General features: G+C 45.0%; 1 protein-coding gene across 12 annotated transcripts in view; it reads right to left on the bottom strand.

Moving 5' to 3' along the window:
* The window catches only part of NCOR2 (nuclear receptor corepressor 2), a 1,213,077-nt gene that overhangs the window by 822,056 nt on the left and 375,577 nt on the right, over positions 1–15,444 (bottom strand). The window lies entirely within an intron of this gene.

Genomic DNA, 15,444 nt, shown 5'->3' with positions numbered 1-15,444 from the left:
AGGGGTGAAGGGGTGCATGCAAATTTACAATAAGGGTGCATGACAATACACATTAGGGGTCTTGTACAGGGCCTACGCTAACAGCAATCTCTAAGGCTGAGCATCTTGTCCATTTATTAGCTCAGCCGCAAACTCTGCCTATGGTAACCTGCTTAATTGACAGCTTAAGTCGATTGGTTGCTCTCAACTCCTCTGTAGACACAGCCTTGCACTTATACCAACTACAGCTTTACTAGGCACTTCTTAGGTACAGAGCTCTTCAGTAAACAGTGTCCGGGTCCTTATCCACTAGCTACCAGTGTCAAAGCCAGTCCTCTGGGACCTAAGCCATTTAAGGGCAGTAAAGCAATCCCTGTTACAAGTGTGGCCTTAGCCATTGGAAACACATCAGGTCCCACTGTTAAGCCTTGAATTTCGGTGGATGGTAAAGTCTCTTCCCTCCAGAAGAAGGCAATGGCAAATGCAGAACACAAAAAATATTCTCACTCGGCACACCACTAGCATCTCAAAACCCACCAGCCAATTGCTAACCTGCCCTTTCTAAAGCAAAATCCTGGAGTAAGAGGCCACCAGCCTATGAAAAGAGTACATGGAGCAAAAACCACCACGACTTACAGCACGCTAGCAATCCATGCATTGAGTCAACAGCATTGAACTCATGTAAAATACACATAACATGCATGCCTTTAACAAAAACGTTTATATGTGACTTCATGAGAAGTTTATAAAAAATACCATGCATTTTTCACATGGTCTTAAGTCGAAGAACGCTCCACACACAGCGCCAGTAGAACCTATACATGTCCATCGAACAAGCCACAATCCAACCACGTGTGGTGTGAGGGTGCTTTCTGTAGCAGCCACAAAACGCTAGAAAGTACGAATAAAGGAGTTGTTGTGCTTATTTTCGGTCGTTTTTAAGTAGGTCAATTAATACAAGAAAAGTCTGCAGTCAGGTGATGGATTCAAAGGGCACTGGACAATGTCTCTTATCTTAACTTACGTTTCTCTAGGAGCAGCGGCTCCCAAAACAGTGGCGGACTAAAGCACCCACATCCCCCCCAAGTCTAATCTCTTGCTTCCATAGTCAGCCAAGCAGAACTACAAACCAAGCACAGGCTGTTTTCTTTCGTTATAAAACATGATTTTGTATTTCTTCATGCTTTTATTTCTGTCTGAATTTCCACAGCATTAAAATCAGCGGCTCTTAAAAATGGAGACCCACAGCTACAATTCTGGGCTCCATTAAGTGCTTTGCTAAAAAGTAAGTCTGTAGGCCTACCTACCTTTGGATTTAGACCTCAGTAATTTAGCACCGCATAAAAATCTGGATATTTTGTGATAATGTGTTATAAAACGCTGTATCTGTATAATGCAGCATTCAGGAATTCTCCCAAGTGTGTGTGTATTGGGGGGGGGTTTCAGGTCTTGACCTTCCAAAACCAAAATATTGGCTGTGAAGCTAAATCTGCTAGAAGTCAGAGTTTCATTGCATGGGGGTTCAGGTCTTGGCGCATTATGCGCCCCTATGTGTCTCCTCTGTTCTGATTGGGGTTAGGGCTTATGAGTACAAGTCTAAAGTTCTAGTAGTACTGCCTGATGGCTGCTCTTGTTGGGTTTACTCAATTTTCGTGCTCCAAGGAAGGCGGGGGGTCTTGCCTCATGACCTTATTGCAATGACTCCCCACCCCCCCATGCAGGTTGTGGTGAGTCAACAAGGTAAACAGGTTTGAAGGTGGGAATGTTCATGAGCAATAGAGAGAGGGTGAGAGCAGGAGTGGGAGGAAAAAAGTACAGAAAGAAAGGATGGGGCTTCAAAGTCAGTGGTCAGAGGAGAGAGCAAAGGCTCTCAGTAGAGGGGTGTTTCTTTTGTGTCAGAGTGGGGGGAGGGGGTAGTGTGGAAGATGGGAGATGCCATACCTGTGTGGGAGTCTGCCTCTCACTGTTTCATGCTAGAAGTCCATCTAGTTGGTAGGAAGGTACAACTCCTACCTCTGAAGTGCCACTGGCCTACACAACATAGCTTTAAAACAGCAGTGCAGGCACGCCCATACTGTATGCCTCAGTGTCTCGTCTCACTACCTTCGTCTGTTTCCCAACACCACCTAATCCTGAACTGTCCTTGCCTCTTTTACCTTCCAATGCAATTTTCTTGCCTGCACACCCAACTTCACTCCTTTTACTCAAATATCTTTTATTTATTTTGAAGGTTTTATATAGCGCAAGCAAGACCCTTGCATGTATCAGAGCGCTTTACAGGGCAGATGTAAGAAACAGATACAAACATAGAACAAGCATTGGCATAGCCAATAGGTCTCGCCTTTGGGACCTTATAAGTGTTTAGCCATGCAACAGTTGATGTTGTTGCACCAAAGATATTGTGCTGGATAACTAAACACTTATAAAGGTCCCAAAGGCGAGACCTATTGGCTATGCCTAAACCCTCTACTATAGCAGCTAGAGGTGTGATGGGTGTTGCACTGAGCCAATTCGCTGATAAGGCACTAAAATGTTGACTCTTTTGTGGGCTTCGTCTGTCTTCAGGTTTGCAGAACAGAAAGAGCTTAGGCTTGTAGGCCTACGGCTGACAACTGAGCCAAGTGCGTGAAGGAGACCGAGGATTGAATGAATAAAATGTGGAAAACCAGAAAAGTAGAGACATCAAACAGATAGAGGTACAGAAAAAGATAAGAAAGTAAAAATCAAAGAGGGAAGAAAAGAAATAGATTGCTAAATATAAATGGTGAAATGAGGAAGGGAAAAAGGAAGGAACGAGGAAGGATACAAGTATGAATGGAAGGATAAAACAAAGAAATGTGAAGGGAAGAGTGGAAGGAAGTGTGAAACAAAAGAGAAGGGTGAAAAGAAGGAAGTGTGGAATGAAGAATTAAAATAGGGACAGAAGGAAAGGGGGTTGGAGGAAAAGAGGAAAACAAAGAAGGGTGAAAGAAGGTTTGGAAAGATGGAAGGACGAGGGAAAAGATGGATGAATGAAAAGAGGACTGGAAGACTGCTGGAACAAAAGGATGAATGGAAGGGTGGAAAGATGTAAGAGTGCATGGAAGGGAGCTGGGTGGATGGATGAGTTGAGAATGGAAGGAAGAAAGGATGGGTAAATGGATGAACAGAGAAACGATGACTGAGAGGATCGATAGAGGACAGGAAGGAGGGAAGGGTGAAAGGATGAATGAGAGAATAGATGGCCGTTAGGTGAAAGGATAATAGAAGAGAAAGTGATTGATAGAAAAATGTGCGGGTGGATGGAAAGGTGAAATAGTGGATAAATGGGTCGTGGATTGCTGAAAAGGTGATTGAAGAAGTGGATTATTAGGTGGATGGGAGGGGAAAGGATGGATGGGTGTATGAAGTGGAAAGGACGAATGGATTAATTGATGAAAGGAAGGGTGGAAAGGAAGTTTTGTAAGGAGGATTGGGCTAGCTTGCTGTGCTCGCTCGGTGTCACTGGACATATGATTCAAAGTGGTAGGTATCTTAATTGTATGCCACTTCCTTGGTTTAGAGTGAAAGTATCTTGTCGTTACTGTGAAGCAAAATCTCACAGGGGCAAAAAGGTAAGTAAACTAAGAAACTTTGCAAACTTCAAAAATGAAAAAAAAATTGCAAGTTCTGCCAGGTGTAGGAAGTTGCAGAGTTGTAAGTAGCATCTCGTTGGTGACTATAGGAGTGGTTAGTGCAAACGTTTATTTATTGAATTTAAAAAAGGGTACATTTAGCACTATAGAAATGAAATGGTCAATTGAACCCAGACAATAATATACCAAGAACGGTTCATGAAGCCGGGGCTGGCATGTGTTCAATCTGAACAGAGTGGATAAATGACAAATGTAAGCAATGAGGAGTGTGAGATTTCAAACCACTGAACTGAGTAGAGACAAAGCACCATAAGCATTGACAAAGCCAAAAGGTTTGGCAGATGGGAGAGCTATTGGCTTTGTCATTGTCTTTTACCCGTGTTGTACAGCAGCACGGCTGCCGTGTAGCATGACTGAAAGAAAAAACAAAAGTGGTATAATGCGGGAAGTGCTGGCTGTGTAATAACTTTTGTCAAATCACTACAGTGCAGCACTGAGCTTTTTTAAAAATAATTATCAGCCATGCAACATGGCTAATAGTTATGGGAAAAGTGCTATGACGGCGGGCACTGTTTATTATGTTATTAGAGCAAAGGTTTGAAACACGTGTAGAAGGTGTTAAAAGCACAATAGACTCAGAGGAACCATTGGGCGGGACAATCTATAGAAAAATAAACCACAGTGAAGGGCGTGAGCTATCCAGACTCGTCCGGATGTAGAAATGGGCACCAAAACTGTGAGAAATATGGTGAGCAAACAGGAAATGATCCTTCAGATGTTTAGCCACAAGAACAAATGGTAAACCCCGCTTAGCAACATACTCACAACCGGAGACCCGACAGAAAATAAAATGTAAGTCAGGATACACAAACGAGATATAAACTTAAGACCCTGGGAAAACAATCTGCAGCCTGTCCACAAGAAAATCCATCACAAAAAGTGAAAGAATCTGAAAGCTCCATAAAACCTGAAACCGCATTACAAAAAACGAGGCAAAAACGGCAAAACTGTGGAAAAAAACATTTGCAGTCCAGTTTCAAACTGCCTAGTTACAAAAAAATTAATATTTTAATTTCATGCAAAAATTGTGCCAATGATCCAACACTGATGCACTGGCTGGGATGGAACAGTGTTAACTGTAATGGCTTCTGTGACTTGGTGACCGTGACGCCACAATGTTCCATTCAAGGATGATGAGCATTCTCATTACTGTATTGTTCGACATATCCAGAGAATCAATCACATGGTGGCGACATGCACAGGTTAGGCAGCTCTATGGGTCTAATATTAGTAAACAACTGTGAATAGCGTGGCACTTAAAATGATACTAATAAATACTCTGCGACAGGAAGTGTCTGCCAAAATATGTGCCCTTAGTAAACCACACTCTGCCCTACATTAGCCTGTGGTGAGGGGACCGGAAGAAAAGCTGTAATGTCACCACAGATAATGCTATAGGTTCACTGTGCGCACAACAGTGCAACATTTTCTGACAGTCTTTATTGTGATTTGTTCATTACATTCTGCATAAGATGTAAGCAGCTCATTGATGCTGGGTTCACGGGCAGAATGCGCCTTAATTTTGTCTGGCTTCTTTGAAAGCTTACTTTAGTGTCCTGTTAGAAGAAAACGGTTTCCAAAGATATACATTATAAAATTCGTTGGAGGTTCCTGCCCCAATCGGAGTCAATTTTGTTTCCAGAAAGCTAAGGTTTAGAACGGGGCATGATCTAACATTTAAAATATGTTAGGTCATCCCGAGTGCATTTGTATAGTGCATTCCCCCTATGGCCTGAAGAAGGGTGGCTATGCCAAGGAATGGCTTCAGGCTCTAACTCCCTCATGCTTTTCAGATTGTAAATGCAGCCCATAAACGAGGAGTGTGGCAGCAGTATCCAACTTCCTGGAGCCTAATGGCGTGGGTAAAGACTCTTCTGTACTTATTGCATATGATTTACATATGTTGTTCTTTGGATATGAAACGCTACATTTATACTGCTCTTTGAAATTCCCTTCCACAAAAAGATACAAAACAAAAATAATTCCAGAAATTGTTTTGCGCATTCGTCTAACCCGGTCTGAAATTAAGGAAATAAAGATCGTGTATATTACATATTAATAATGCGCCCTCTGTCTAAACGTAATGAAATTGTGAAGCAAAAGCAAATCGATTAGGGTCGCGTGAAAACCCCCGCAAAAACATTAGGCGCAGGCCATGCAGCGAGATTTTGCAAGGCTCCGAAGATAAAGCACAGGAAGAGAAGTTGTGAAAGCCGAGTCACAAGGAGCCGGGGGCGAGGGCACATGGAGAGGGGAAGAACAATCAACGTTGCTGAATAGGAAAGTTTGTACAGTGTCAGGAGCAGGTATGAAGGAAGCTGGAGGCTTAAAGTGACAGCCAGTGAACCACAGCCAGAAAAGTGGAGATGCAATAGCTTTAAAAAACAAACAAAACAAGAAACGCGAGTGGTGCGCGCGAAAAGTGAAAGTAGGCTGCGCGCGCGAAAGTAATCGCAGCTGTACATATTGCAAACCTGCCGGCTGCGCACGTGAACGCAAGCTTGTCGCCAGCCAACAGCACTTTGAAAACTCACCTACTAAATGTCTCTCCGAGCAGCGCATGCGCGCTGACTCAGCGAGACCTAAAAATATAGGTGATTCTAATACATAGTGATAACTAATACAAACTATTAAATATATAATAGTGATATGTAAGTAGTTCAAGTAAATTCAGCCATAACAATACAGTTACATTCTTACTTAAAATCTATAAATTATTTTTACTACTGTTCACTTAAGTCACAAAGGCACCACTTTCTTAAAACAGCATCAATACACACAAACCGACCACCATCACATTAACGCAATAGATAAGGGCGCTGAGGACTCACCAGATTACCAGCTACCCTTTCCCTACTGATGCCAATCACAAACAATCCAGACTTTCTTCCTGGTAGCCTGGCAGGGGTTATCGATGCTGGGCAGAGGGTGATCATTCCAAACTAGGCAACATATTTGTTAATGGAGTTTTGAAAACATGGGACCAACGTGAGGTTTTCATGTAGGCGAGAGAGAGGTTTATAGAATTATAACATTTAATTTATTGGTTAGGCAAGCCAAGGTGCAGCAAAGGGCAAATAGAGACACCACATCAATGTACTGTATGTTAGCACCTAGGCAGGAACAGCATCCCGCCTATTTGGCAAACTGGACATGGGGAAACCTTAGCAGCTACAAATATGTTAACACTTTTAGCCTGATGCCCAAGAGAGTTCCTTGGTGACTATTTGGACTGCTAGAATGTAAATCTACATACGAGAGAAATACAACGCTTATAAAGTAATGTTAGAATGTTTCCTCCCCCCAGTAGAAAGGAAGGCAATGTTTGATGGCTCTGGTGGATGCAGGAGAGGATGTGACCAGGTGTCGTGGGGGGAGGAATCACGCTTACACTAGTGGTGGGAGTGAAAGCACACCAGAAGCTTTTGGAATGGCGGCGTGTCTCAAAGACACCACAAACAATTCAGTATTGGAAAACCTATTGGCTGTCCTACTTGGGGACATTGACGAGGACGGCCTGTATGCTGTATCCTCAGTGACCAGTAAACTGGTCTTGCATTTTCTGCTGGCAACTAAACTAATAACAACAGATCACAAATGGGAAGCCCTCGCCCTCCCATCAGTGGGCATGTGGTAGACTAAAATTTGGCACATTTATTAAATTGATGGTTGCTGTCAATTTTTCAGAGATTGGCTGGTCCCATTCCATACACACGTCATAAGACAATCCAAAACGGTGTGTTCACACCCACCACCACAACTCCTCAGCACAGCAGCTATAGTTCCTTCTCCATAATTATGAGGTAAAGTCGAAACCATGATTGAAATAACACTGCAATGCTGCTAACAGCCGTTTGTCTTGGAAGACTGATGGGCTGGGACTTTCCCTCATTTGTCACATGAGGCCGCCCGCGAGTTCCAGGAAAGAGGTGGACACGAAAATCCAGAAGGGTCACATACCTATGTTGTAATTCGCCTGTTCCTAAACTACCCGAGTAATGAAGGCATTTGTGAACTGATCATCTATTACATGCTCCTGTTCTGAAAGCTTTCTTTAAAGTGGTTTTTAAAAAATTGGCCTACCACGTGCCTCTCGGACATAAGGGTCTGAACAAAGAACAGCATGGCTTGTGGGCGAGATCCGGTGGCCGCAACGTTATTGAAAACAAGTTTTGATGGGAGCGAAGGAACAGAAAAATCTCATTGGAACAGTACAGGACGGTATACAGAAGATTTTTTTTCCACATATTACACTAAACCAAAGTATAATGTGAAGCACGAGGAAAGGACGCAATTTGCCAAGAACTAGGCCTGGGAGTTTAGAAGTCTGCCAAGTGGCAAGAAAACTCCGACACGCTCGCAGAGTTCCGCAACCGGCAAAGTGCAGTAAGTTGAGCTGACTTTTAGCGCCAGGAGTTTGTCTTGTTCTGCAAAATCGGTGCAAACGGCACCACATGCAGGGCTGCTTCTTTCTGCCGCCCAAGTAGATGTTCTACCAGAGCGCCAGCTTCCTCAACATTAGCAGCAGGTTCCTCAACGCGAGCGGCAGGTTTCTCAACACGAGGGGGTCCAGCATATGATTTTCGTCGATCGCACTCACCAACTTAACAATGGTGAGCAGCGCAAGAGGAAAAACTCCACCGCCTTGTGGAGTTTTTGGGAAGTATGCACTCTATGCGGAGTGGGCAAAACTCTGCAAACTCCAGGAGCGGAGCAGAGTTCACCACCCACCCCTACCAAGAACCACAGAATGGCAATGTTTCACGGCTAGGATCTGAACTAAGATGTCCAAGATGAGTGGCTCAGTCGCTACACCTCCTCTATTCTTCATTGGCTGCCATCCGGAGCCTGGGCTAGTTTTAAAGGGGGGGGGGGGGGGGGGGCATTAATACATCTCAAAACCCAAAACCCAAGTTAACATCATAAAAGGCCACATTCTGGAATACCCATTGTTAGTGATTGTAAGCGTTGCAGGACTGGGTAAAGAGAAATGTTTTTTCTTTATGCTGGATCCCCTTACAAATTATCCTGCTCAACTTACAGGGCAATCCAGATATTGGCCCCCCAAGTATACTCCTATGCATTGCTTAAGACCGGAGGGAAATCATTTGATACATGGTCACAAATCCAAGTAGTAAGAAGCAGGAAGCAGCGAATAGCCGGTTCCAATAACTGTGTTCCTCAGCCATTGGAGTCGGCTGCATGGCCATCTTAGCTATCGAGGCAGCTGTGGCAGCATGCAGTGCATAATGACAACTCTTTAGCATACCACAGCACAACACAAACTGATTGCAATTGTGTGCAATGCAAACAACCTGCACTCTAAAATATGAGGCTTTACAGAGGACAACCGGGCTTGATTTACTGATAGTAAGCCTTGCTGTTCGCGGAGGCGGAATGTGACTCCCTGGTAGTAGTTTAGGGCTGCCCTTCGTTAAGTCCTGTAGTTTTGAGTCATTTTTACAAATGCCCAGTGTCTTCTGTTGTCCACAAGGGGAGGGCTCTACATAAAAGGGAAAGTCATTGGAGAACAGGGTACAAAGGAGGAGGGATGAAGTGACAAAGGGAGCGGGGGTGGGGCGCTTATATAAATACTGGCAAAAAAAGCCAGAGACAAACAGGCACCAACATGCACTGAGGTACAAATAGGAAGAGTACGAATAGATGTAATGGGAGAAAAAAAGTAGAATGTCTTGTCTCCGCATTCCGGAAGCGGTACCCAGAAATAATGAGAATACGGTTACAACCACATCTAAAAACATGGTGCACTCACAACACTCTACCATCTTCACAACTGCTGCACCACTTGAGATAGAGCTGTTTGTGTGCTTCGCTAGCGAGGCTGTTCATCCCTGCAGAAGGCCCTTCTGTGGCTCACTGTCCCGAAACCATGGCCAGGTGAGCCGTCCTTGCTGGGCCATCATCAGGAGGACCATTCACAGGCTTCATCCAGGTCTCAGATGCGAGGTCTTGTTTGCTTTCCATTATGTCAGACTGCAGAAAGATCCAACAAGGCCCGAGTGTCTGAAGTTCTTTGTCTCTGCATAACTGGGGGCAAGGCGCAGTATTTGGTTCTCCGCTGCCAACACGTCTGCCCTGCCCCGTAATGACATTAATCTGGGAGCAACTGTATTACAGCGCACCACACCAAATTTGTGTAGTTGCGACTACTTTGGCTACAGGGGTTCCTCAAGCTTCACCCCAAATCACACCCATTAATAGGCATAGAATGCATGTAGAAATCACCACCGCCAACAACATGCCGCGGTCTCTTTTCTCACTTCATGGAGTTTGGTTTCCGAGTCGGTAAGGGGAGACACTAGTTACTTGTGTTCACCACTCTTTGGATGCAATCCAGAGAAAGGAAACGTTGAATTCCTCTGCACCACAGAGCTCTCTGGAGTCACTGCAGATCAGCAGTTATGACAATCTGCAAACACTGTGAGGAAGAACAGATGTTGCGTCAGTGGGCGGGAGCCAGTCAGGCAATGGACGAGGAGACAAAATGCTCTTAGAAGCCCAGCCACAAGCAACCCACCAGTCCTGGTGGGCAAACGAGACTGTGGTTGTTAGACTAGGGTACTCAAAATTATCAGAGGCCCAGGCTGATGAGCAGCTTGGGCCCTCAGCTTTCTCTTTACCTTCATATTAAAATCAGACAGTGGGTGTTTTTTAAGACAGAACTAAATAGTTTGTTAACTCTGCTCCTAACCGCTTCCAATTTAATCAATGACGACAACCGAAGTACAGGGAGCTAAAGCGATTTGAACCGGGTCACATACTTTGGTCAATGCGTAATCTACGCCCTAGATCACGCTTCTTCCCTGGAGGCGTCTGCTGTTGAGATGCACAATATCCCTTGACTTGGGCGGCTCCCTCTTCTTCCCCACCCACAAACCTCTCAAACACAAAGCAGCCCTAACCGACCCCGCTTTTTGCAGGATTTGCAGATCGTCAAACCTTTGCGTATTCTCAGCCTGATGAGCTAACTGTGGTCACCTCAATGGACCACCACGATTAGGGAACGTTAACCAAGAGATTTTACAAAATCGTTCCAGGCGGACAATCTGTGTACAAACGGCCACCTCAAACACCGATGCTTACATTAATAATAGTAAGCTTAAGAACAAGCTCACCCCAACATATACTCTTAAATTGTAATGACAAACAGCTAACGAGGAAATCTTCATGGGAGGTTCCAAAAGCTGGAAGCTGTCAAGAATGTTTTTACTGAAAGGGTAATCTGTTAAAATCTCATTCTAGGAGTTATTGTGGTGTACCTAATAGAACCCATGAATAAAAAAAAGCCCTCCTTGGGTGCAACTATGTTTGCATCTTCCAATCCTTACCATTGGCTTGGAGTTCCTGCATAGACACTGCATAGCGATTTGTACATGTAAATTAAAATGACAACTGTATCCGGTTCCAAATCTCACGAATGGACGGGACATTTTGGGCATGATATGGTCCATGTATGTAAATTTACACTTTGCTCAGTGCATGACGACTGCATCCTCAGCTGAGCACGGAAAGACTTCACTGGAGATCTTTCCACACCCAGGCTGGCACAAGACAGAACATCCAGTAACATGTCCCAGGTCTGTAGAGAACTAAGTTGGACCAACAATTTTGGTCATATGCTGCAAAGTAAAAGGGCAACGCACCCAGACTTAGCTTCTGACACGATTGTAGAGTCATCGCCATACTTGCAGCAACACAAACTATGGCCCAAGATTACAGCATCCCATAATAGTTTGTATTTGCTACAGCACATAATAAGACATTTTTGGCAACTTGCACGCAACATAAATAAGTGTTATGATAACCCAATCCAATGGTAATCAATTGACCAAACTCAAACATGAAAGCCTGAGACGGACCTCTGAGAATTGATCCTCACGACCTGAAGGTCGCACACAGATATCAGCAGCCAGAGTTTAACTCGGTGAGCCTTCGCCATTTGGCCCATATGCTCCCAAATAGGCGGCAGTGTAGACGCCTGCAGGATACTAAAAGTAAGCAGGTCCACGAGGAGACACAAGACAATACTGGGGTACTTACAAAGTTCTTCACAACAATTATGTGGCTGCCTACCGCGGTGCACCAGATCCCTAGAAACATTAAAAGACCACGGATCCAATCGAACGGTTTTAGACGGGACCCCTGCACACAGCCGCGAGAGGTCCATCTTCTGCTAAAAACTAGACGGGTTCTGACGCATGTCAGGTCCATAAGGAGAGCATCACCCGCTGCTTCCGAACATCACATATTTTATACTGATGTCCAGCATAATGCAGGCACCCCGGTCAAGTCCGGTAGTGACGTAATAAGAGCAGGCTAATAATAAGGTTGGCAATGCCCCCACCCATGCGTTACACTGCATGGCTCTTCTTACTATCTATGTAACCCATGTATATGTCATGTAATCATATGTAACCAATGTAATCCTCCAACCAATCCTTGAAAGGTGCAATCTCAACCAGGTGTTTTCACATGTTCAATGATAAATATGTAAAGAGGGTCAGGTGTGTACACACATGCACACTCACCCCTTGCTGCAGGGACATTACAGTTGTCTACTAAGCTGCTGATCTATTATTTATATAACATTTTAAAAAGCATTAAAAGTTCCTGAACCAACTTTATTTGAATGAGAGCTATGGAAAAACAGGTGACGGGAAAAAAGCAAAGGTAGACACCGTGTAGCATAAGGAAACTGTTGTGATCTAGCTTGTGTGATGGGAGATGCAAGCTTTACTTGACATCTTATTTTAATGGGGAATGTGAAGGCGACAGGGGCCAGTTTCCCTTTGAGTGTTGAAGCCCTTAGAAGTGTCAAGGGCACCTACAGGTCGAGAGAGTCCCTACTCCGATTAAGAGGGAGGCACTCGCATGCACATGGATAGTGGGACATTTCAAATTTAATTTGTGGGATATGACATTTATTGGCTGTGTCCAATATTCTAAAGAACCCCTCCCCCCAAAAAAAAAATCGATGAAAGAATACCACAAAATGTAAACAAGTGTGCACGTTACTGTGGCATGAATAATAAAATCAAAGATATATTTAACTGCAAAATATCATTTAATTTAATTTTCACAAAGTGCAAACGTTCATTTCTTATATCCAATTGCCTCGCTCATCCACGGAAATTGACATCAAACACACCAGGCTGGAATGAACTTGAAAGAACCCCCACTGTACACAGGTAATAGGATTCGTGCCATTACCCGAATTACTCCGGCGCGAGGGCTGTGGAAATGGACTGTGAGAAGGCGAGGAGACCTTCTCGCATGTACACTCATTCATCACGGGCACCTTTGAAGGTCAGCAAAGCGGGAGCCCTCAGTTAAACTACCCGTTGGAAACATGGCGCCCCGGCTGCCCTCCACCTGCAAACTAGTCCCAGGTCGGAGGTGGGCTCCAGAGGCGGATATATTCAGCAGGGGACATGCCTGGCATTGGTAGGTATGACCCATTGCTTATTTGAGCAATCTGGACCCTCTTTCTAGAGGGGACCGGAAAACCAGGCTGGGCAAACCTTCCAGAGAAAGGCAAGGACAAGCAATGGTAAAGCCAACAGTTCTGGGGTTAATGTGTACTAGACCTTGCTGCCGCAGCGCGCTCGAGCAAGACAGAGGGGTGGCAGCCAGCAGGAGCAGAGAAAGAGGCATAGATGCAAACTAGCCCCTCCTGCAGTTCAGTGCAAGCACTGGCGTGGAGGTGGAAGGATGCAACCAAAGAGCACATAGCACTAAGTGTGAAGTAAATAGACTGGGCAGAGCCAAAGCGTGACTGACAATGCCCCAAGCCAGTGACCGAGTCAGACCGAAGAAAGCCATTGGTTAAAAGCCCACTCTATGAATATTGTCAGTAATATGTCTGTGTGACAGCTGTGCTATCAAATCTCACACCTAAAAAAGGGAATTGAAAAACAAAGACGGTACTGGGAGGGGAAAAAGTTCTTATAGGGAATGCATCAGGCGCTTGGAAAGTTTGGGCGTATGATTTAGTGATAAATGGTACAACACTAACCCAAACTTTCTAGGATTTCACTATTTAGAAGGTGAGGTGGGGTTTTGGTTGCAGTGGATTGCTGGGGAGAGGTGGGGGGTGGCTACCCGACCCCACGTCTCCTGATCCAAGACAAAGGTTTACTAGCCCAAGGTGGAAACCAGCCAGCAGCACTGACTATAAAGCAAAACCCTGGATCACCTAGCAATCACACGGTAACTCTCACCACCCGGCCAGAGGGTGGCTCCCATGCAACACCTGCCCAAGTCAAGTAAAGCAACTAACCACAGCCGCCAATGACTGACGTTCTTTCTGCTTGAGAGACTCCTGCTTTCAACCAATACCGACCAACTTCTCAGTCCTCTTGGGCGATGGCCCCTCCCTGATCGACCACAGCTTATATTCATTCACAGACTTTACTTCGCGTCACTATGAGGCCCCACCAGGATCATTCGCACAATACTAAACTACAAGTAGTCTAACTTCTATTTTAATGTCGACAAGACAAGCACTGAATTTATTAGCCAGCAAACCCTATTTTTAACTCTCGCCCAGGCTGCATAAACAGATGCTGAAGAGACTGCACGCAAATGAACCTTCCAGATGTAACAGACATACAACGTGTTTACTTGGTGTTCCTACTTTAACTGGTATTCGTATTTCCAGGAAAGAAGTTATGCACAAGAGACACAATCCTGATTAAGCAATAAACTAAACTCCAGAAGGAGTACAAAAGGGCCTGGAGGTGCAGAGACCAGAGTGCTGGCAACTATAAACTTTTATGTCATGGTGCCAGCTGCCTCCTCCCAACGCCAAAAGCTTATGTTCTGGTGTCCGCACAGAGATATCCTCTGCGTCCAACACCACAACCCCATGTGATTGTAATATTACTAGTGTCAGATCAGTACCAGCAGGCTTCTACGAGGAGAGGGGGGTGGGGGGTGCACGTGCGGGAGCTTGGAACTTCCTTGACCAATCAGGTTGCTGCTCTCATGCTGTGGGAGCAGTGCACTGATTGGAGGGAGCGGCCTCACTCTGCGCTCTATAGCGCCCTGGAAGCCTGCACCGACTCTATCCCAGCTGTCTTAAGACAGCTGGGTTAGAGATGTGTAAAGTGCGCATGTGTGGCTGGCCGTCTCAAGATAGCCGGCCCAAAAAGACATGCACACTTGAAACTTAAGTGCATAGACGGCCCACTCTCCTCCCTGCTGCTGTCATTCAGCAGCAACCCTGCCCCCATCTTGACGCTTGGCTTGGTACGGGAATGAAAAATAAAATGGTAATAAATCACCATTTATTCTTCATGGGGTTTGAGAAGAGGGGATTTTCAGTGTGGCAAAGCTCCTCAGCTCCAACGGAGGAGCTTCCCCATGTCACATATACCTTCAAATGTTATGCACACATGTTAAGGTGAAGGCACGGGGTGCCCGCTGCCTCTCCAAGCCACAGGCGCAGAGTAAGAGTGTTTGTTCTATGTATGGCCTGCCTCCCAATGGTATATCCTCTTCTTATGGTGAAGGCCCTCTCAATAACATAAGCTCCGCCAGGCATGCGTTAATGCCTAACTCCATACGCTCTTGTTACAGTGAAAGCTGCCCTGTCACACAATGCCATGAGCTAAGGTTGTGATGAAAACACCTAGGTGTCCCCTTATTCCCAATGCCATAAAGTCTTATTATGGTAAAGGTTTTTCATGCATTCTTCACCCAATGCTACATGCTCATGTTGTGACGTCAGCACTCTATGTGGTCTGCCATCAAACATTCTACATGTATA

This window comes from Triturus cristatus, chromosome 11 (assembly GCF_964204655.1).
Source record: "Triturus cristatus chromosome 11, aTriCri1.1, whole genome shotgun sequence".
Classification (NCBI taxonomy): domain Eukaryota; kingdom Metazoa; phylum Chordata; class Amphibia; order Caudata; family Salamandridae; genus Triturus; species Triturus cristatus.
Note: the sequence above shows the minus strand (reverse complement) of the source record. Positions and strands in the feature narration are given on the sequence as shown.